The 24,530-nt window shown below is 33.1% G+C and overlaps 1 pseudogene across 1 annotated transcript in view; it reads right to left on the minus strand.

Moving 5' to 3' along the window:
- Nucleotides 1-24,530, minus strand: part of LOC143244816 (twitchin-like) — a 296,421-nt pseudogene that overhangs the window by 136,148 nt on the left and 135,743 nt on the right. Inside the window, exons 46-58 of the transcript XR_013025339.1 lie at nucleotides 22,379-22,681; nucleotides 21,673-21,960; nucleotides 20,520-20,819; nucleotides 19,491-19,793; nucleotides 18,709-18,833; nucleotides 14,958-15,114; nucleotides 13,897-14,202; nucleotides 13,415-13,717; nucleotides 8,596-8,877; nucleotides 7,904-8,209; nucleotides 7,255-7,557; nucleotides 5,897-6,178; nucleotides 4,339-4,638 (exon numbers count right to left, since the gene is read on the minus strand). The product of XR_013025339.1 is annotated as a twitchin-like (transcript). The remainder of the gene's footprint in view (nucleotides 1-4,338; nucleotides 4,639-5,896; nucleotides 6,179-7,254; nucleotides 7,558-7,903; nucleotides 8,210-8,595; nucleotides 8,878-13,414; nucleotides 13,718-13,896; nucleotides 14,203-14,957; nucleotides 15,115-18,708; nucleotides 18,834-19,490; nucleotides 19,794-20,519; nucleotides 20,820-21,672; nucleotides 21,961-22,378; nucleotides 22,682-24,530) is intronic.

The following is a 24,530-nucleotide window of genomic DNA, read 5'->3' on the forward strand; positions in this document are numbered from 1 at the left end:
TTCTCTTTCATTTTTTCAATTAACTGATCGTTGAGGTCTTCAACTATGTGTTGGATTCTAGGACTGATAGTATTGTTGGATAAAAGCACCTTTGAAAGCAGTCTTCCCCCAAATTCACCAACGATAATGTTCACCATATCCACTGTAGCTGGTAAAATCAGTTCTTCTGTGATGGTGTCAGGCTTTTTACATTTTGCAACTCTATATGCCACCTTGTAGGATGCTAGCAAAGCATTGATTGGTATCAATGCTTGTTTCAAAAATGTACCATTTTGTTCTTTCAATTCTTTTAACTTTCTGGTAAAATAATCATGAAATTTACTAGCCATGTTAGGAATGATTGGTCTCTAAGTAACATTTTAGTTTACTTGAAAGCATGCACTCTGTAGCCAAAACGTTTAGACATACACACTGCAAACACTCGAGGGCAAGAATGAATGATCATTCTGCATCTCGAGGCTGGAGAAGAAGACGGACCTGAGGAAATGCACAAACCTGGAACCAAAGGAAGTGGATTCAGGAATCTGCTGGAAGAAATGGTAGGGACAGATATGAGGGTTGATGTTGATTCATCAGCTTTCTTAACCATGGAGGGCAAAAGACTTCTCACATGGTTTGAGAATGATTCTTTCAGAGGCACAAAGAGGTCCATCTGCACTCCCACTGTAGCAGTGGAACAAAGTGCAGCAGCATATGTCCAAGATGGAGTGGTGGATAGTAACTTTTGAGCCTTGGAGTAAGAAACGTTGTAAGCCATTTTCAAATGCTGTATCTCTTTTTATTCTACCCACCTAGGACATGAATGAAAGTAAGATGGGTGAGAGCCACTACAATTGAAACAATGAGGGTCTATTTCACATTCATAGGCATCATGATCTTTGCTACCACAACAAGTACATGTCAAGGAACAACAACATTATGTATGTGAGTGTCTAAACTGCTGATATTAGAAACATCCAAGAGAGTTTAGAATATATGGCCATATCTTGCAATTTAGATAACCTGCCTTGATGGTAACAGGTGGATATGGTGATGTAAATGTCAAAATTAGGATATTGATCGGAATAATAATTCCATCTTTGAATGTGAAGATTCACCTCACTTCAGAAACTCCTTAGATGGAGAAACCAGCGAGGATCTCTGTCTAAAGGATGTTCTTCAAATCCCACTAACAATAACTTCTCATGATGAATTCAAAGTAGCATGGGGAGTAACCTCAATGGGTATATTGCCAATGGCCTTCAAATGCAAGAGGAGTTCACTGTCTTTAAGAGTGGATATTTCCACCAACATGTCACCAGAACAAAGCTTTGTTACTGACTTAGGAGAGCCAGCGAGCCCCTCTAGTCCCTTCTGAATAAAAATGGAGACATGCCTTAAATATTTCTCTGAAAGAGAATGTAGTATCAGCAAATGAGGTACAGGTGTTGAAGAGTTGAAGATTGTTGCTCAGAATCTTCTAGACGTGGTCGTTTATCTGTGGTCTGATTTTTCACTATTTTATTTTGATTTTTATTAGGGGAATCCAAAATAAAGAAAGAATATTTTGCTGCCCTCTGACCCCACCCACTATGAAGCCCTACTAGGGGATGCACTATAATGCCAAACAAGGACATTGTAGCAATGCCAGTATTTCATGAGCACTATACCCAAATACCACCATTTAACACAATGTCCACAACACCCGTCAAGAATGTCCAACACTGATACATGGTTGACCCTAGCCAAAGTGAACCAGCCAATTGACTTTGGGGGGTCATCCCATAAACGCCCATCTACAGGAATTCAAGACCAAAGTGGTGTGTTAGGTTTGGATCCCTCAACCACCAAGATCCTCCCCTCCCCTTGGTGAGTCGCCATGCACGGCAAACTCATGGGCGGATGTTTAGATCCCAGAGCAGGTAAACTGAAAGAAATCCGCACTAAGGTGGGAATACTTTGAATGGGACTCATCATACTGTTGCCTTTTCTTCAACCAAGCTAACTTGCTATTCTTGTTCACTTTGGAAAAATTATGGATGGTAAATATTTACTATATAACTACAAAGTAATGTAACCTGCTGACATAAATGATAATATATCAATAATTAATATTATTGTTAATTTTTAGGTGTATTTTGCCAAAGTTAGGCAAGAAACAACCAGAGTACTTGAGTACATAAAAGACTAGGAAGATAATTAACTGATTCTATTTCAAGAAAAAATAAATAATGAAGTTAGTAAAAATGCTTAATGTAATTTTTCATGTATATTCCTGGGTTATTTTTTGGTTAATTCAGTATTAGATACTTATGTTGGAAAATAAAGTTCTGGTAACAAAAAATATATATATCGATGATTATCTTATTGTAAGGTTACTGGATAATGTTAATGTTGGTTACAGATAACACTTGTAATGATAAATTGTTTGTTGGGCAGTCATCCATCTAGTGATGTAAACTCAGTCCTAGAGCATGCAGAAGTTGGGGAAAAGCTAAAATCACCCAATAAAACACATATAATGCTTAAACAGATCTGAAGGGCCAGGTTAAAAACTGATACACAATCCCATAGTGAACAAACTGAAAATAGCATCTGGACTAATGCATAATATGAATATAGAGAATAGCATTCAAGATGTTTACCTTGGTCATCTATAATCTCAGAGAAAAAACCTAAGTGTAATTAATAATTCCATGGGAAATAAGGAAAGATCAAGAAATTTGTTGAAGTAGGACAAATAGATCACAGGACAAAAAACCTGCAGAAGGTTGGCTGACAAGCTTGACAGCTCTGTCATAGAATGATCAACAAAACCATGAACAGAAACAGACAGGTAGTTGGAACCTGAGTCAATGGGAAAGAAATTGATATAGAAGACAAAGATGGATAGAAATGGAAAAAGATAAAAAATCCTTCTGACAAAATTTTGATCACCCAATAATCAGTAGTAAATAACTGCCACAAGGGCACAAAATTGGTCAAATATGCCCCCACTAGACTGAAAACCACCTAACTGTCATTGAAACTACTAGCAACAATGAACAAAACATCAAGAAAGATGGAAAAATTTTATAAACCTAGTAGTAGGAACTAGTAAATAATAAGTTGCAGGATGAGATACAATGAACCTGTGAAAAGAGAGTGTCCTTCCAAACAAGCTTCCACTAGCAATATAACCATATGTGAAGTGATAGGATAGAAGAGGACAACAGTGACAAGGAGTAAGGAGGGAAAATGTGTGTTGCCCTTCAAAACCCCTTAGGGAACTGATGGTGTGTTTCAGAAAGGATGTATAATATTTGACAAATATTGTAAGAAAGCTGTCATACTGGAAAAAGTAACTTCAACTGTTGAGAGTTGAGTGTGTGTTTTCTTAGAGCAAAACCACATTGGGCTATCTGCTGAGCCCACCAAGGGGACACGAACCCCTGATTTTAGTGTTATAAATCTGGAGACATACCGCTGTACTAACGGGGGGCATTGAGAGTTGAGAAAGGTTTGATCAACTTCTGATAAGTCCAAGCATAATGATCAGAAGTCCATGGAAGGTGAGGCATGCTAACACCAACCTTCAGCTGAAAAGCGATATGCACAGCACAAACCATAATATCAGGGGAAGAATGGCAAATAATGGACTCTAATGATAGGTGTAATGTAAAACAAATAAGTAGCACTAGCATATGAAAATGGTGGAAATGAAACATACCTTGTAGAATTCGTAGGCAATGCATGGAAAGGCACAACTGAGTTAGAAGGAGGAAGAAAAGTCTGTCAATATCCTACTCATCAAGAACAGGTTTGGATAATGCAGGAGAAACCTGAAAACTTTTAGCAGAAAAAGGAGACCTCATATAACAATCATTTTCCTGACGAATGACAGATGAAAAATCCACAGTGAAACATACTCACTAGGGAATTCATTTTAAATCATGAAGAATTTGAAATTGAGAGAAAAAATCAATAAACAAAGATAAGTTATCTCAGCAAACCACAACAGAAAAACTAATTGTAGTAAATGAATAAATCAAGTAAATCACTTCTTTGCAAAAAAAACAAAACACACACACCAAGAAGTGATAGTTTGGTAGAATCAAATAAAGGGAGTCACATGCATCAGGATGGTGTGTTGCAATCCTATTGGAGGAGGGTTGTTGCATGATGATCATGGGGTACATGAGAGTTCAAGACTTATGGCATACAAAAAATGTTTGCATGTTGAGGATAACACTGAATGAGAATAGCTATACATGTGAGTGAAGGTAGTGTACTTTATCAAAATTCAAAGATTTACTTCATCACACCTCTTAAGAATAAACATGTTAGTGTATTAAAATGAATTACTTTACTTGAACTTACCATATGGGTTCTTAGCAAGAGTGGCATGAGAAGTCTCTAATTCATCAGAATCACCTTCTTTGTTGACTGCTCGTACACGAAACTGGTATTTCTTCCCTGGGACCAGATTCTTCACTTCAAAAGTTGGTTCCTTACATTTTCCAGCTGGAACCCACAAACCAGTATCCACATCCTTCTTTTCAATTTCGTAACATTCAATTGGTGTTCCTCCATCATCATCAGGTTCTTTCCACTTCAGTTTGCAGCCCTCCTTGTGGACATCAGACACTTCGAGGGGGCCATTTGGTCGACTCGGTTTTCCTATAGTTAAACAATATAGAAAAAAAATTACAAAGTCGCATTTTAACTATAGACATGATAATTGCAGACTTTCAGTATGATTAAAAGCATAAGTTTAATGCATATTTTTTCTATTTTTATTAAAAATTTTACTTCTTAAAGTTTACACTTCTGCAAGAAAGTTAATTCTTGTAAATTCTATGTACAACCTCAAAATTAGCAAGATGTAAAAAGTTTTGTTTAAATTTGCTCATAACATTTTCTTATCTAAGTTTTCACTTGATGAAAATTTTTGTTCTCTTTGTCCAAGTTTAAATAAATTATTTATTACTCTTGCACTTAATGCAGCTTACACATTACTACTTGTATTTTTTGGAATAACATTAAAATGATAAAAATATGATCATCATACATGAACCACTTATGGAGGTATAAGTTTGATGGTAAAATCTTGTTTGTATAGTAGCTTTTTACATATTTTGATATTGTATAACCTTTCACTTTATTTTGTCTCAGACCCCAGTTGCTTGCTTGAGTTTGTCTTGTATTGTTGTACCACAATACAATCTCTAAAATAATTATGTAAACTTGCTATGCTTTATTTAATGTGTGCACTAATCAATCCTTATTAATTCTTATTATACAAAATATTATGAAATATTTCCTACACAATATCTGTATTTATTTTTGAGATTAGAAATCAGTGTCAATGTGGATGGTTTGATAACATAAAAGGTAGCAGTGTTTAAGTAGGTGATGTAAATCCTCACCAGAATATCTGATTTACAACACTTATCAGTTTTTCTCACTCTTGTCAAGAGTTTGGAGTACTTATGTTCTGAAAGTCTTTTTTTCAACAGTATGGTATATCCCCTTCTTTAATGCATTTTGTTAGTTTTACATTGCATAATCAACTTCCCCATATACATACCATATACATCCATTTCTGTTTAGCTAGTTGTAATGTATGTCAAATCGAGTCTATTTCATTTAAATATTTCCTTTTTTGCCATAAACAGAAAGCTACACAACAGGTTACCTCCACATTCTCATCAATGATAATGCAACCTGATTTCAAGAGTTATTTGTTTACCACTAAGTCACTGGGAGCCTATATTTTCCTTGAAATTAACAAATTTGAATATTGCCCTCAATTTATCATAATTTAGTTTTAGGATTTACATTCATACCTAATTTATGTCATGCTAAAACTTTCATACATTTTTGTCCTGTTACATTCATTACTGATCTCCATGAAGCGAAAACCAAGTTCACTAACCTAAAACAGTGATTTCCACCTCAGCTTCATCACTACCACTGCTGTTGGTTGCAGTAATTTTATACAAGCCACTCTCCTTGCGAGTAGCTCGTAAAATTTCAAATTTTGTGTTGTAATCTACATTGTCAATCTTGTACATGTCACCTGTCCCCAAAATTTTGTCTTTCAGTTTCCATTCAACTTTTGGAGGTGGTTCACCAATGATATCCACATCAAATTTCACAACCTGCCCAACCTTGAGTGTCACATTTTTGAGGTTAGTTCGATCAATGCGTGGCTTCACTAAAAATAGAACATTTTGAGTCATAAATCAGTAGACCACAAATTCTCTTAGACTTTTTTTTGATCTGATACTATACTCACTTGAATATTAATTCAAAATGTATCAACTCAGAAGTTTTAAGTCCTCTTTAAACACTAGTTTACAAACAAAATATTTTTTTATGAAAACACAACTAACAGATTATTAATTAATGGAGAGTAAATAAATATCTGTTTGGTTTGCATAATCACTAAAATGGAACTAGCATGGTTAAGACACATTTTTCTCAAACTCCAAACTTCAATAATTCTTTAAATTAAGTAATTAGAAGATTTTTATGAATATACTTTAACTAAAAGGGAAAGTATGTTTGATGATGGAATTTGATCCTATGGCCTACAGAGTGCATAAGTATATAACACCAGAAAAACAAGAGTATTGTTTAAAGTTAAGTGCACAAACCTACTGAAATAAATGTACAAAGTTGGAAGTTAATTATGATACTCCTTATTCTTGACATTTATAATTTAATGGATAGTGACCTGAAAAGTATGCATAAAACTGATTGAGGAAATTTAAGAACTTTGAAGTATCTCCTATAATTCCTCAAATGATTGATACTTTCCTACTCCTTCTTATGCCCATTCCTACAGTTTAGAAACCTAAAAATAGTCAGACCATGAGTTACCCAACACACCTTTAACATTCTATTATTCAACAATAATAAAATTAACTGTCATCTAATCCCACATTAAACAAGCTGCATGTTGTTAGGTTTAATCTAACTCTGGCATTAAAAAGCTCTTATTCAACAGAAGCAATAAATCCTCATCTCATATGTAAAATAAAATGGCTTTCACTTACTTCTAACACTAATTGATTCCATATGCTAACACCTAAAAATATCTGTAATTTACTCTCAACAAGATCTAGTGTTACCTACCACTAGCATTAAAATGGCTAGCTTCTACATGTCATATTTTACCTGACTTACAAAATTAATATATATCTATAATCTCTTATCAATTGCAATGTTGTGCATGACTCATAATATTTGTTTAACTAGTAGTAACAGTACAATGCACATTCGACTCACAGAATTTTGGTTTTGCTAAATGAGGTGCAGTTGCTTCACTAGGTTCACCAGGTCCAGCTTTATTGACAGCTCTAATACGAAACTCATACTTATCCCCTTCATTTAAGCCCTTCACCTTGCCTTGAGGGATATTTCCTTCAATCTCTGCAGCTGGAATCCAGTTAGGACTGTATTTATCTCTCTTCTCAATGATGTACCCACTAATAGGAGCACCACCATCATTTATTGGGGGTTCCCAATTAAGTTGCACAAAGTCAGAATCGTAATCAGTAACTTTTGGACGTCCTGGAGCACCAGGTTCATCTGAATAAAGGAAAATTAAGATATAAATGAAGCATTGTAAAATTCCTTTTCTACTTGTTTCTTTGTTTTTTAACAGAGCTTCCACATCAAAGTTATTGTAGAACACAAGAAGTTATGAATGAAGTATAAAGGAAAATTATTTTAAGTAAACTTAAAAAAATATTATTAAAATTTTTGTGCTTCATTATATAAAGTTTATAATGCATTAAAATCAACCTTCAAAAGTCTACAATACACAAAAAATGACAAAATTTCAACCAGAGAAAATTGTCTTTTTAAATAAAAGAACATAAGGTGCAACATTTTTCTCATCAAATTTTGTATAACATAAAAAGACAACAATCACCATATGGATTCTTTGCAAGAGTTGCCCTCTCTGTTTCTAGAGGATCTGATTCTCCTTCTTCATTCAGAGCTTTCACTTGGAATTTATACTTTTTCCCAGGATCAAGCCCTTTGACTGTCATTTCTGGTTTATCTTTAGTAGCCTTACCAACAGGGGTCCAACGGCCAGTAGAAATATCCATCTTTTCAACTACATAACCTTCTAGAGGTAATCCACCATCATCCTTTGGCTTATTCCACTTCAACTTACAGCCTTCAGCATGAACATCTGATACTTCTAAAGGTCCTTCCGGAATTGATGGTTTGTCTAGCATAACAAACTTTGAACTTTAACAAACAGAAACAAGATTCTAAAGGCTTGTAGAAACAAAACTGATAAGATATGGTAAAAGGATGATTAAACATGACTTATTAAATAATGCTTGTGAAACCCCTCTTGATGACTAATTAAATAACTGCCAGTAACTAAAATAATCATCAAATTGCCATTAAGGATCTTAAGTCATTTTTCAGCTAGATTGAAATAAACAATTACATTATTCAGCTTTTTGCACAAGTACTTAGACATTTACAATACAATGAACACCATAGCAATGAGTCAGTAAAGACACATAATATATATATTCTTCTTTTATTAAGTTATTTACCAACAGGCATGTTATTTTAAAAGAAAAAGAAATAATAAAAACTTACCTAAAACAATAATTTCAATCTCCTCCTCATCTTTTCCAGAACTGTTGACTGCAGAAAGTTTGTATTTTCCAGTATCTTTACGAGCTAAGTTGCTTAAATGCAAATGTGTTTTGTACTCTTCATTTTCAACCTTTACTTTATCATTTGGAACAAGCTCTTTTCCTTGGAAAGACCAAGTTAACTTTGGAGGAGGTTCTCCAATAACTTCAACATCTAGCTTGGCCAGCTGACCAGCTCGTACAGTTATTGGTTCCAGATTGTCTCGAATAATCTTTGGAGCCACTGAAATAGTGACAAATTTACACATAATTATACACAAAACAACTTTTCGACATTTTTAAAACAATACACCCTTGTGCAAATTACTTGAAACAAGACGGAAAATTACGATTTTTTAAATTTTTTTGCGTTTTATTTTTGAGAATCCAAAAATTACTCACAAATTAATACATGATATGTCTGTCTTTATTTTTCAGAAGATCATTAATCCACTTTGGCATCGAGTCCATGAGTTGACTGCAATCTTTACTAATTTTTGGATCGCGGTACCACACCTCAATTATGAGCTCAATTAGCTTATCTTTCATAGTACAGTCTTTTCACCAAAGTTTTTCTTTACAAATTGCCCAAAGATTTTCAATAGGATTTAAGTCCAGAGAGTTACCAGGTGAGTCCAGCACCTTTACTCGCGTTGTAGTCATAAAATTCTTCACAAGTTTCGATGTCTGGCACGGAGCCAGATCTTGCTGAAAAATGCCAGATTCATCTGTAAATCTCTTTTTTAATTCTGGAATGATCTTCTCTGCAAAACTTCGATGTACAGTGGTCCTCGCATCATACCTTCTACGATATGTAAGCCCCGACGCCATAGTAGCTGAAAAAGCCCCAAAACACCTACTTCAAGGGATGTTTTATGAACTGATTGATGTGAGATTCTCAAAGTTTTTCACCTGGAGATCTGCGAACATGCAGACTTCATTGACCATGTACAAAGAAATGAGTCTCATCAATAACACTTTCCTCCATTGTTCTTGCGTCCAGTTCTTGTATTTCGGACCCCATTGATACCGTTTTTTCTTCATTGAGTTGGTAAGAAGTTGTTTTTTAACTGGTCTCCTTGCCCTTCTAATGCAATTTCAAATGACGTAATATTCCTCAAAATTTTGTAATATATCCCAAAAATAGATCGACCGTACTGTAAAATACAGCTAATGACACCATCTGTGTGAAAAAATGACTTTTTAAGGAAATCAGTGGGTCCAGCAAGCCTACACTGGCCGCCATGCTGAAAATATTGTAAAATGACTATTTGTTTCAATTAATTTGCACAAGGGTGTACTGTGCTTGAACAATTGCAAAATAAATTATTATTTAATTTGTTATGTATTACAAATGTTAATGTTTTATAATCTTGGAAGAAAGACATTTTAGTGTGTTTCAATGAAAAATATTACATAGTTTAAAACACATTGTTATCTTTAAATATTATATATGTATGCAATCTAACAATTTTACTGGATGTGTGACTAATCTTTTGTTCTTCTGCAATCTACTACAGACCAGTTGGTCCAAATTTCATCCCAACTGTCTTAAGAGCATAAACTAAGTCCACTTATCTACTTGTCTGCATATCCCAGGTTTGGTGGCTATTTTTCATGCAGAAATCATACTTACAGCTTTTATATGTATAAACCTGTACATTTTTAGTTTTTTTTTAACAATGTTTACACTCAGAGTGTATAGATTTCATTATGTACTGTTCCACAAACTACCCCAATTATTCCATGACATGTAAATGCTATTTAAACGTTTCAATGGTGAATCAAATTTTTGAGAAGAAAATATAGGTTTATGACATGATTTTCTAGTCATTTCTGATCAATAATATTTATTAACTGATGTTACAAATTCAGTGTTCCAGAAACCAGATCTTATATCTTTCAATGTATATTTAAAATAAATGTTATAATAACAATTTTTAAATTTACATAGTTATGTAACATCATATTATTATAAGAAGTTAATGAACACTGATATCATATACAAGCTCTGTTTTGATTTTTTAATGCAGCACTAACAGTAACCACATTCATTATTGTCATATTTTGCCACCTCAAACAAGTAAATCTGTAATGTATACATTAATTTAAATTTTATCATCATATGGGTAATGATCTTGACTTTCTACTTGCAGCTAGTCCACCTAAGGCTAAAGGCACAACACATAAATCACACTGGTTTATATTTATCTTCTTCAAAAGTCCAGCCATTATTTTCTGGTTTCAACTTTGTCTGCATTTTTCAATGTAATTGGGACATTGAACATGTTGTAAAATGACAGAATGACAAGGTCATAGTGAATTTTCATCAGTTCCTTCAATTTTACCCAAATGAAAGTTATTGTCACTTGGCTTGTACTTCTCAAACATATTATAATGTGCCCCATTTATATTCATACAAAGCATATTCAAAAGTTTCAGCAATATTCTCATTTACTTTGTAAAAGTCTTGAGACTCCAGCAATGCAATAGCTGCTGTATACTTTACTTTTTTTCTATTATTGCTAAAGGCTATACCTTTTCATTGCCTTTGAAAGTACATAGAAACTTTGGAGTGCTGGAAAAATGTCTTTACTTAATATTAATTATGATCATGATATATCTGTGAATTTTCTTGCATTATTTCTCAAATGTCCTAAATTTATATGTAGTTTAAATCTGTCATTCACGAACATATGATACAACAGAATTACTAAAATGTCTGTATCATCTGCCATTACCATTACGTATATATCCTCTTTCTTGCAATATGTATTTTACATGTTGCATGATAATTATGTCTACTTCATCTTGTTGGATCTTTACATCTCTTCACTCCTGCTTAACAATTAATGAACATAATTTTAGTGAACATAAAATACAAAATTCCTGAAAAGTTTTTTCTTCTCCAAAATTTCAGAGTATGCATCTGTTTCCTGGTTAGTAGCTAGAAACTCAAGGAAAGCCATTTTCAATGAAGATGATATTACAAAAAAATTATGGCAAAATATCTTCGTTGGTTTTGATCAGCCCCAATTATTCAAAACGTTACTGTTGTATAACACTTTTCTATTATTCAAAACCTTTGCTTGGTGTAGCTTGAAGGAGATAGGGACAAGATGGATTTTATCTATAGACGTTTTGCTGGCAAGCAAATGAACACTCTCTGCCATACTTGTGACTTTTTCAAAAGGGAAGATTTTATTGAGAAATTCATTAATTAATTCACATTAACAAAAGAGAGGGCACAGGTGTTAATGGTTATTAACACATAGTCACAAAGTCAACCTTTATAGTTACAATGAGTCACAACAGGCATTCAAGAAAAGATCCTTGGTGCCTTTTAACTCAATAAATTTTCAAATTCAATGCATCATGCATAAAGTTTTTCATTTTCTGCCTTTGAATTCATGATATCATTTTCTACCTCTTTCACACAATTTTGATAAAGCATTTTGTACCTCTTTTGATACTGCTTTATTATTTTCAACAGAATGCAGGTTTTGGTCTTCCAAAACATCATTGAAGATGTTCATGGTGACATCAATTGTTTGAATTAGCTTGTTTAAATTCACAGAACTACTAAACTTTTGGCTAGCTTCCTCACCATTCTGTAGAACAATTGTGCACAAGAGATTCTTCCACCACTGTACTACAAGCTGATCATAAAAAGTTTCACTGTCTTCTTGCATTAATATTCTGTGTGAGTGAAAAAATTCCAGTCAGCCTGATGCTGCATCTACATTTATGGTCATTTCTAATGTAAAGTCCATCTCATTACTGCAAAAGACTTTCTAAATCCATGCAATACTCAGTGTTTCACTCTCAAAGTTTACTCTTTATTAAAGACGTGTCATCTGTGTTAAGTAAAATCATAGAGTAAAAAGTCATCCAGCAATTATTCAGTCCTTTTGCAAAGATCAAGAGTATTATTTTCCAAACTATTTTTGAAAAGTGGCATGTTATTTTCTCTGATTGCATAACACAACAGCTAGTATAGTAAGTCTCCATAACACATAATATTTCAACAAAAAGTGAGCATCTTCTATTTATAGGTACACTAGGAAATCAATATATTTCTAATATGAACAGGAACAAAACACTGATGATCAATTACAGATGACATATAAGTTGTTTATGTAATAATATGTTGGTCCCCACTATTTATTCATAAAAAGAGTAGCCCAAGAGTTGGCAGTGGATGGTGCTGAAAAGCTGCCTTCTCTCTAGTCTTAGCTGCTAAATTAGGGATGGCTAATGCAAATAGCTTTTGTGGAGCTGTGCATGAAATTAAAAACTTTTAAGTTAGTAATTTCCAGTATAAAACACACTGCACTGAAATAAATATAACAATAATTTCTTAAAAATACAGAAATACAAACTTTTATACAGCAGTAGCAAAGATCCACTTGTTATGAAGCAACTTTAAGTCTCTTTCCAGAGCATGTATTGTAGGAGTTAGAATTTATAATATTTAAAGAAATAGTGCATAAATGTGCTTTCATGCTATATATGTATATTTAACTATAAACGTAATAACTCTATAATACATGTAATCTCCCAAGCAGGTCCTATACAAGTCTTATGAAGTGTGGCACTTTAACCACCTGTTCCATGATTAATATTTACAAATGTCTATTTTTTTATTATTGCTGCTAGTTTCACTTCAAATCTGTATCCCCTGATACCACAAAGACTCTGGTTCATATATTTAAAATAACACTTAAGAAATCCAATACACTGTGTTTCATATTCCTCTAAGTGATAAACTTGTCACTTACAATATCTAGGCTTAGCAGTGTGAATCCCTGTTGGCTCACTGGGTTGTCCTGGTCCTGCCTTGTTCACAGCTCGAACACGGAATTGATACTTCTGACCTTTAATTAAGTCTGGTACTGTAGCTTCTGGTTTTGAGCTCTTTGTTTCTAAGCAAGGTTCCCAATTTGTGGATAAATGTTCTTTTTTTTCTATAACATATCCAGTTATAGGAGCTCCTCCATCTTTTTTTGGTGGTTCCCACTTCAGATCAACTTTGTTCTCATCCCAGTCAACAATTTCAGGTGTTCCTGGTGCTTCAGGCTCATCTGTTTTTTAAACAAATGTCAGAAAATACTATTATATATATATATATTGAGAAAGTTATAAAAAAATTAAATTCAGAAAATACATTGGGTAATTATGACTAAATGTTAATTATTGATGAAAAAATATCAAGCTTTTATGAAAATAACCAAACAACTGATGAAAGTATTTCATCACCTACCATAGGGATTTTTAGCTTTGACTGGTGCATCTGTTACAAGAGGTTCAGATTCCCCTTCTGGATTGATCGCCTTTACACGGAACTGATAATCTTTACCAGGCACCAAACCTTTTACCTCAATTTCTGGTTTGTCAGAATCAGTACGATCAACAGGCACCCAATTTCCAGTATCAAGATCCATTTTTTCCACAATATAATGTTGTATGGGCTTTCCACCATCATCTTCAGGCTTTTTCCACTTGAGTTTACAGCCTTTGGCATGAACATCTTCAACTTTAAGTGGACCTTGTGGCTTTGATGGAGCTCCTACAATGGAAGAGAAAATCTTTTTTAAAAAAGCCAGATTTGACTCTGCAAAATAAAATTGGTATATTACCTTATTCTCTGAACATATTTGCTTATATCATCTCTTTTACATCCTTATGTTTTTCTGAGCTTTTCATGACTTGAACATTTAGCAGTAGAGAGAAGAAAAAACTAATGAACTGAAAGCTCAAAATCATAGTCTAATACAGAGTTTCAAATGATGCTGTTAATAGTTAATTGCTAATTATTTGGCCAGAAACACACTAATTATTATAAAATAATAACAATATATAATAATTACATTATAATGAAAATATTAATCAGCTTGGAAATTTGCAGTGATTCTTTTACTACGATACTAATGCCTATGATACTTCTACTAATACATAAAAGACAGTCATGCTATGAAGTTCAAATTAAGAAGGATTCTTCAAGAAATATGGGGTAAAATAAAACAAAGCTGTTCAGTATAATTTGTCTGCACACAATGTATAAGAGCATAGAATAGTAACATGCCAGCTTAGCCAACTTATATTGCCAAAAACTTTATTATGTACCCTTACTGAATATGCAGTGAAAACTTAATTAAAAATCAGTAAAATATTTAATTAAATTCTCCTCCTCCCACACTTAATACTATAAATATATTTAAGAGCATATACTGTTTGTATTACACTAACAAATAAAGAAATAAGAGATATTACAATAACTTTTACTAATTTTTCTTCAATAAAATAAAAAACTAATCCACACACCTAAAACCACTAATTCAACTTCAGCTTCATCTTTACCAACTTCATTCTCTGCAATAATTGTGTACAATCCAGTGTGTTTACGTTGAGCATCAGTAATGTTCAGCTTTGTGTTGTAATCCACATTAATGATCTCAATTTGTTCAGTGTTCTCCACAACCTAAAAGAAAAATAAATATAAAATCTGGAAACCCACAATATCACTTCAAGTAATTATGGAGTAACAAAATATAAGCAATGTGTCAAAAATTTAATAAAAATATAAAACTACATTTGTTTATTTTCGATATTTATGCAAAACTATATAACAATGCCCTTAATTTTAAACTGATGAACATGAAAGATGGTAGAACCCACTTACAAATCTTGGGCTGCTATAACCAGATATGGGATTTGCAAACATCTCTATCTGTGGAGGAACAGACAATCCAGATGAGCAGAAGAAGCCACTTGGTATGTGTAGCAGACAAGCCCCCAGAAAGAAAAGGGATTCTATGTCAAGAATAAATGACTGTGTAAAGCCTGACTGTCCAAGCCAGCTGCAGAAGGTGATCAGGGTCATTATGATTATATAGGGCCAAGGTCAATAAAAAAGATATTGGAGAAAGTGCATGTTCTCTCTCCTAAACTACCCATGCCTTAGGAAAAAAATTGTAAAGAAAAAGATGCTTTGGATGCCAATCAGGCGAGAATAGGAAACCAAGACTGAGTTGGCCAGTAACATGCTGCCAATAGAACCTCACAAGGAGTGTCATGATTCCTTACCAGAACTCAAGAAAGAATCAGGAAGAGAAAGCTACACAAACAAAAATAAATGAGATAATTCCTGAATGGGGGTGCCCACAGCCAGAGCAGCTGGGTAAGGTACTAGGGACCAGAAGCAGGGGTATTTTGTAATGAGAAAATTGATGAAGGCACTGATACACCCAAATGAGAACAAATACAAGAAAATACCTGAGGATAGAGTGACCATTCTGTAGGAAGATTCCTGTCTAGTTGGAGAGTCAGTGTGTCACAAAGATCTAAGTGCTGGTGACATAATAGGCAGCCCAATGAACCTTGTGTGAATGGGCCCAACATATAAAGTCCAGTGTTCAGAAATAAAGGTCCCTGGAGTGAATACCACCCTGACAAAAAATAAGGGAAATGGTCATGGAATTGTTGAATCATAAACAAAGTTCCCTCTAAGTTGCACACCTGCATGGCCTTATAACAGTCCTTCAAGTGCTGATCATTTAATTATTCAAGTTGCACACCTCATTCTTAGCAATAGCAAAATGTTTTGATCTTGGTATGTTCAGTCAAAGAAACACTTAGCATCCTGACAAGTCTTCATTGTGACAGGAAAAAAAAAACTGAATTTCTCTCCATATTCGTTAGACTGGTGCTGAAGTCTCTCTTCAGGCTGAGAAACCAGGACAGAGAAAGACATGTGGCCTTGGCACAACTGCAATGTAGAATACAATTGCCACTGTCTTGATTTTCACCTTATATTTGGTAAAATTAATAGCATATACACTTACAATAAATATTTTTTGCTAGTAAATTAACCAACTATATCATCATACAATAAGTTATGGAAAACAGCACTAATTCATTTAGTTCTGACCCGGCATGGCCAGGTGGCTAGGACGATCAACTCATAATCTGAGGGTCGTGGATTTGAATCCTTGTCACACCAAACATTTTCACCCTTTCAGCTGTGAGGGTGTTATAATGTGTTATAATCGCATTATTTGTTGGTAAAAGAGTAGTCCAAGAGTTAGTGGTGAGTGGTGATGAATAGCTGCCTTTCCTCTAGTCTTACACTGCTAAATTGGGGATGGCTAGTGCAGATAGCCTTTGTGTAGCTTTGCATGAAATTCAAAAACAAAGATATAGTTCTGTGGCAGAGTAATTAGTGCATATTCACAGACATTTTATGCAACTTTAACTAACACTATTTAACTGATAATCACTTAAGAGTAGCATTTACATAATTAAAGTTGGTTTTAGTTAGATAGAATGTCAACTGGTTAACTAATTAATATATTTGGATTGAATTAAGTTGAATGAATTTCAGCTTTTTAAGCCAGCTTTTGGTAGTTTAAGTAGACCTGTGAAAGGTATATAAGATTTGTATGGTGCTAGTTAATTAAACTGCATTTAATTAAAAAAAAACAAGGAAATTATTTGCATATCTATAAAAACATTATGCAACACAATAGTGTTGCAATCTGTTCCAATGTGCTTCACTCACATCAAACATATACTAACATACAAAAATAATCTTTACACTGAAATGCACAGAATAAATGAAAAGGTATAGGTGGATAAGTTTGTATTGGTCTGTGTTGAATTTCACACAAAACTACCTAATGACTATCTGCAGTACCAATCCCTAACTTAGCAGTTATATACTAGAGAAAAGATGGTTAAGTCAACATCATCTACCACTAAATCTTAGGCTACTCTTTCCCCAACAAACAGTGGGATTCACTGTATCTTAATATGGCTGGTATGGGTGTTAAAGCTTTTATTAAAATACAGAATAATGTTTTGACCTTCTTAGGTCATCTTCATCATCAACCTGAAACGTTGTTCTCTACTTTATTTTAATAAAAGTTTTAATACCCATACCAGCCGTCTTAAGATGCATTTTTACTTCAAATGGATTTCTCGTCATCAAAAAGTGGGATGGATGGCACATAACAATGCCCTCAAGACTGAAAGGTTGAGAATGTTCAGAGGAAGGAATTCAAATACATTACCCTTAGACTGTAAGTTGATTACCTTAACCACCAGGTCATGACAGGCCCAAGAAAGATAATAGAAAATAAATCTTTGATGTTATGTTATGCATAATCATACATCAATAGTGTACTACTAAGAGGAAGTTGTATGAAAATGTGTTGTGTCCACTCTCTTGATGATATTTCTTGATCAATTTTCAGTTAACTTTCCAACTTATGACCATGGACAATTGCAATTTTGAAATAACATTTACACTGTTAACATTTATTGATAAAAACAGTAGTCAAGTTGTAACTCAAAGGTTAAAATCAGTACATAGTATTTTTCAAAACTGGTTAAATATTATCCATAATGGTAAAGTCTTGCATATAGTAACTGAGCAAAAGGCCAGAGTTTAATGTAGAACTTTAAACGTTGCTACTGATTTTAACTATTTTTGTTGAGGCTATATTTATTAAAAAACATGTCCTTTCAAAAAAAAATTTAAATGAAGGCAAGCAGCATCAATCAACAAAAGGGCAAGCCCTAAGAAGAAATGCTACCTCACATTCAAAGGAGAGTGGCTGGACAAAATTGTAGAAATACAATCTCAACAATCAAGAAGCAAGATTTTTGTACAACAGAGGAAAATATTCTAGTTCAGTGCTGATGTGGGTTTTATCTGCAAAATTTGTGCTGAAACAAGAATATCCAGGTACTTCTTTACTGGCAAGACATAACAAGTGGTATTGAAGTAGGACTACATGAAGAGGCATTTGTCAAGGAAAGGTCATGAATCTGCTGTAGCTTTTCTCAGAAGCATGAATTGTTATTGATAATGTTATAGGTTAGATTTCCCAAATTTTTAGAAGAAAAAAAGGAACTAAACCGACATGTAATCATGTAGACAGTTGAGTAAAATTAGGTTTTAATTACATTAAAAAACTTTTTGTTTTCAAAAATAATAATTTTTTTACATTAACTTACAAAATATTACAGCTTCAGCTTCGAATTGTAAGATTTCATAATTCCTACGAATTACCTTTTCTTTCAACATCCATGTGACTTTGGGAGGTGGCTCTCCTCTAATGTTCACATCCAGTTTAATAGTTTTACCTCTCTTAACTGTGGTAGTATCCAGATTAGTTCGATCAATATATGGTTTTACTGTAAGGAAAAAAAAGGAAACTATCTAGTTAATACTCTGTTTCTATCAGATGTTTAAGATTAAACTGGACTGCCTATTATCAACTTATGTTACTCCTTATAATGATAAGATGAGTAGATATGCTGCACGTGAATTTAAAAATATAATAAAATAATATCCAAACTTCAGAACAACTCCAAGCTAAGGAGATGATAAAATGATGTGAGAAACATCCAGATTTCAGAACTCTCTAATCTTTTAGATTTACAGCAAGATGTTTCAATTACCCATGGTATCAAAGTGTAAATACTTACCTTAAATTCATACTAAAAAAAAATAATATTTATTAATAGTAAAAGAGTCAATATATATATCTCAGGACAGCTGGTATGGGTATTAATACTTTCACTAATAAAATAAAGCAGAGAACAATATTTCAACCTTCTTAGGTCATCTTCAGGTTAACCTGCCATCCTGAGATACATTTTCACTTCAAGTGCATTTCTCATCATCATGAAAAGAGTCTATAAGACTATAAAGAAAGAGTCATATAAATCCATATAATTATCATTTTCTAGGAGTCTAGGATCCATAAAATATTCCTTAGTTTTGCTAAAATTACATGAAGAACATGTACTACAACTATAAAGAAGATGAAAGTTAAACTTAGAACTCACATCTACGATGTTTTACTAAGTGATTGTTGGTGGCATCACTTGGCTCACCAGGTCCAGCTTTATTGACAGCTACAACACGAAACTGGAATTCTTGCCTTTCTTTCAGATCAGGTACCTTAGCTTCCAGCTTATCACCAGGGACTTCAACTGCTTTCTCCCAGTTCAAGGTGAATTTCTCTTTTTTTTCAATAATGTATTTTTTGATAGGAGCACCACCATCACTCTTGGGAGGTTGCCACTTCAGATCAACACTTACATTATCCCAGTCAACTAATTCTGGAGTTCCTGGCTTACCTGGCTCATCTAAAATTTCATAATAATTTTTGCTTAAAATAAGAAAGACTAAATGAAACAAATACCTCAAAACTCACAAAATAATGTAAAAAAACAAGTGAGTCTAGATATATATGGAAATAAACTACATAAAAAAAGTTGCAAAAACTTTATTTTAGAAAACATTTCTTAGTAATACAACAAAAAATTGTGTGGCCTATGAAAAAACACATCTGTCCAACTCAAACTAGACCTGTTTTCCACTTTCTAGTCCAATGATCCATTGGTATATTTAGTGTTGTAAACCATATGTAAGCTTTGTCATATCTGGTTACTGAAACAATTTACTGTAGGTTTCGAAGACTTATAATCAAGAACATCATTTTACCTAGTCAATAAATGATGTAACTACACATTGAACTATGATTATTAAAAGAAGTTTCTGGATCCTATACAATGTAGCAGAACTGTTGCCTGGTTTAACTTTATTTCCATGAAAATATTTTTTCAGACACCTGATGGCATTCCCAGTACTGGATACAAAACATTGTTTTAATAGATAATCAAATGAATAGATAACCTGTTTAGTGTCTGAGTAATGTATGTCCATGCACTATGAGTTCTAAAGAATATTAATCATTAGAAATAGCTTACATTTTCACTTTTATGCTTTCAAATAATTCTGATTAATCATAAACATTAAGAATTCTGAAATTCTAACCCTATTAATTCATAAAAAAAAATCAGTCCTCTTACCATAAGGATTCTTGGCAATAATTGGTTCCAGAGTTTCTAGTGGTTCAGAGTCTCCTTCATCATTTAAAGCTGCTACACGGAACAGATACTCTTTTCCTGGAGTCAAACCTGTCACTTCAAATTCTGGTTTATCACTCTTTCCACAACGAGTCCATCTTCCAGTTTCTTTGTCAAGTTTTTCAATTTCATAATGCTTTATAGGAGTGCCACCTTCATCTTTAGGCTTCCTCCATTTCAGCTTGCACCCTTCTTTATGGATATCATTAACTTCCAGTGGACCTTCTGGTCTGGAAGGTTTTCCTGATAAGATGAAAGGAATTCACTTTACTAGCACAAAATTAAGACAAGAATTAAAGTATAACTATTAAAGCTTAAAAATCGTTCTTCAGAAAGACACTTAAGCTAGGTATCAGACGTAAATTTCATTATATGTAATAAATATTTTTACACATTCAGATATAATTCCAGCTCAAGAAAATCCATTATTATGTTGCTTGGCTTTAATTAATGTTTTATCAAGTCACATTTTATAGCACAATTGAAAAGTTGAATCCAAGCAACATAATAATCAAATCCAATTAGAGAGCAAAAAATATTTTTAATGTGAAACAAAACTAAATTTGAATATTAGACAATATTACAAAGTTAATTTGCAACCACAATTCCAAATTACAGAGCATTTTTATGGAACAATGGGTCATGAAACATGAATTATGAGATTCACAGTCTGGGCATGCTAACCATTACGCCATACTCAGCCCTTAAAAGAAGAAAAATAAAGAATGTTATTTTCAAATTCTTTAATGAGAGACAGATCATTAACTGTGAAAAAACATATACCCAGAAAGATTAAGATTCAAGAGAGGATCATAATTTAAGTACTAAATTAGAAGTTGAAGCTCATTTTAAATTCAGTAAATACAAAGAGTCTGATGTCCTGCATTAATGTAACTTTCAATAAATACAAATTTACCAAACATAATACTTGCAGAGTTAATATTGATAGTTACTGTAGATTCTATATTATAAACAAGATAACTTTTGAAGAAAGTAAAAAGAATGAAAACATATATAATATTATAATAATATCATTATAATTTCAGTATTTTGAATTTAAATACTAATATAAAAAAATCTCTGAAATGGTTCTTACCAAGTACTGTTAGTTCAACTAAAGCTGTGTCTTTGCCTGAGGAGTTTGTTGCTGTGATTATGTATTTCCCAGAGTGTTTTCTTGTTGCCTTATTCACAGTGAGGTCAGAATGGTAGTCTCTATTTTCTATTTTGATGTGCTCATCATTACTAAGTTTAACTCCACTATCACCAAATGTCCATGCTACATCAGGTGGAGGTTCACCTCTAATGTCTACCATAAATTTATGAGATTTTCCTACCTTAATTACCACACTCACAAGGTTGGTGCGGTCAATCATGGGTTTCACTGCAATCAAATAAAATCCTGTGTTTACTTTTAACAATTAAAATTCAATTAAGACTACTGTTACAGTAGTCTTAAGACAAACTGCTTTTAATTAGGATTTTTGAAAAATAAAAGTATAAATGACAACATAAATTATTTTTAAGTATGAATGTTCATTAACTCAAACACTAACTACTTACATTAAATTAATTATTAATTAAAATTGCCATAAAACTAGTTTCTTTTTCTTGTTTTAAGTTTCCCCAATCTGATAAAATTATTCATAAAAATAATTAACTTATGTTAAACTAATTAACCATTGCAATAATTATGAAGAAACAATATTTACGAATAAGCATAAATATGACAGTAAATATGGTTCCTTATACAGTCATATTTATCATTAAGATTGTGTATATTATCATTAATAAACACTTACAGTATCTATGTTTCACAATGTGATTCTTAGTAGCATCACTTGGTTCACTTGGTCCAGCAATATTAACTGCCCGGACACGAAACTGGTAAATCATATTTTCTTTAAGGTCAGGTACTCGAGCCTCAGGCTTTTCACTTTCTGTTTTCATGGCTTCAGCCCAATCTGTGCTAAATTTATCCTTTATTTCAATGATATAATGAGTGATAGGCTTGCCTCCATCACTCTCCGGTGGGGACCATTTTAAGTCAACCCGGGTGTTATCCCAGTCAACTATATCAGGAACCGAAGGCTTTCCTGGTTCATCTACCAGCACAAAATAAATAGAAGTATAGGTCTAATATAAGCACAATAAAATATAATACTTCATTTTAGTCAGTGCAAAAATTGTAAAAAAAAACTTCAAGCATATTAATCAAAAGTAAAAGGTTTTGTTAATTTAGTCCTGTTTAAGTGAAACCTTACTTGTTTCAACACACCAGTTCTAAAAGGTATATAAAGGCTTTTTATATATTAAATTAAATATTGGTACCAATAATGATTCTATTTATAATTAATAAAAACGTTGGTAAGTCTTCATTGTCTTAAAAATAAAGTACTGAAGTTTGATAAAAAATATTTTTAAAAACTGTATGTTATATATGTAAATAATTAGAATGACTGAAACACAAATTGTCCAATATTCTAACTCCAAATAAGACTTTTGGTGGTAGCATTCTTAAAACTATAAGGTTTCTATGTAACACATAGATGTTTACATGAAACTACCAATGGAGAAAAGTTATATGTACATTAACTTGGACAAGTTTGTTTTGTTTGTTTTTAAGATTGAGATAACTACAGCTTCACTAGTTTTAAATTACATTTGTCAAAAATGTTGAATCTGGAACAAGCTTCTTTCAAAGTTTTAAAAAGAAAGAAACTTGTCACAAAACCAATATCTTTGACAAACTAGTGATGTTGTAGTTATCATATTCTTCAAATAAAAAACAAGGCCAAGTTCATGTACACATAAATACTCTCTGTTGGTAAGATTCATGTAAATGTGTGTGTGTGTGCATTTATTTGTTATGAAAGACTGTAGTTGTAAATATACTGCCACCATTATTTTTATATTGGACAATTTGTGTTTCAGTCATGCTAATTATATGCATATGTTAATATCTTTATACACTCAAAACATATCTCTAATAGATAATTACTTCCACAACATAATAACGTTTCTTAAATTGTGCTGCCTTCTACTTTTACAATTTTTGCTCACCACTAGCATTAATGCTCCCACCTATCCTCACATGATTTCACATGCTGTAGTTGCATTGTATCATGCAAATGAGCATGCAACACCCATTCACTAAGAGGAGTGTGACACACCCTTGTAGTACACTTAACTCCCTCTATATTGTAGAGAATTCTCAACACGTTAAAATTAGGCAAAAAAAGATGTACCAGAAGTAGAAAAGGTCAGAGGGAAGTACAAAAGGAGGTAAGTATCTACAGTAAATGCATTTTCAGTGCAGAAAAATGTTAACTTTTGATACAATACCTTACTCCACTCACAAAATAGCTACGATCCCACATTGAAACTATGAAGTGACATGAACTGTACAAAAGTTACTTGGATAAGCACTGTTCAGAAGGCACCCTAAGAGAACCCATGTAATGTGACACTCTAATGTCTGTAGTCACAGTCATAGGAGACTGCACCTTGTCTGTACTAGATATACTCTTCACCTATTGTCAAGAAACATGTCATTAAATTGGACATATAATTGGATTAGCCAGGTGGTGCAGAGTGGCTAGAACACATCAGATCATATTCAGTTGGCTAGCTTCAAGTGACATCTGGTATTAGTCTCCCAGTCCATAGTAGGAGAATGATCCCAACCATCTTCACCTTAAAATCAGGAAGCAGCAATGAAAAACAACTTGGCTTTGGAAATCAAAAGCTCCATCACCTTCAATCAAAAGAGTAGATTACTGGACCTTGCTGAGATAGATGTTGAAAAACACCCCAAATGAGTAAGAAACTGGGCTTCTCCAATTTGACAGATCATCTCTCATGAGCTGTCTTCTCCAGGAGGAAATAAATATGGTTCTGAGAGGCTTGTTACGAAGGAGTTAAAAGAAGCCAGTTATCAAATATAATAGTGAA

The sequence above is a fragment of the Tachypleus tridentatus genome, chromosome 2, assembly GCF_004210375.1.
Source record: "Tachypleus tridentatus isolate NWPU-2018 chromosome 2, ASM421037v1, whole genome shotgun sequence".
Lineage (NCBI taxonomy): Eukaryota > Metazoa > Arthropoda > Merostomata > Xiphosura > Limulidae > Tachypleus > Tachypleus tridentatus.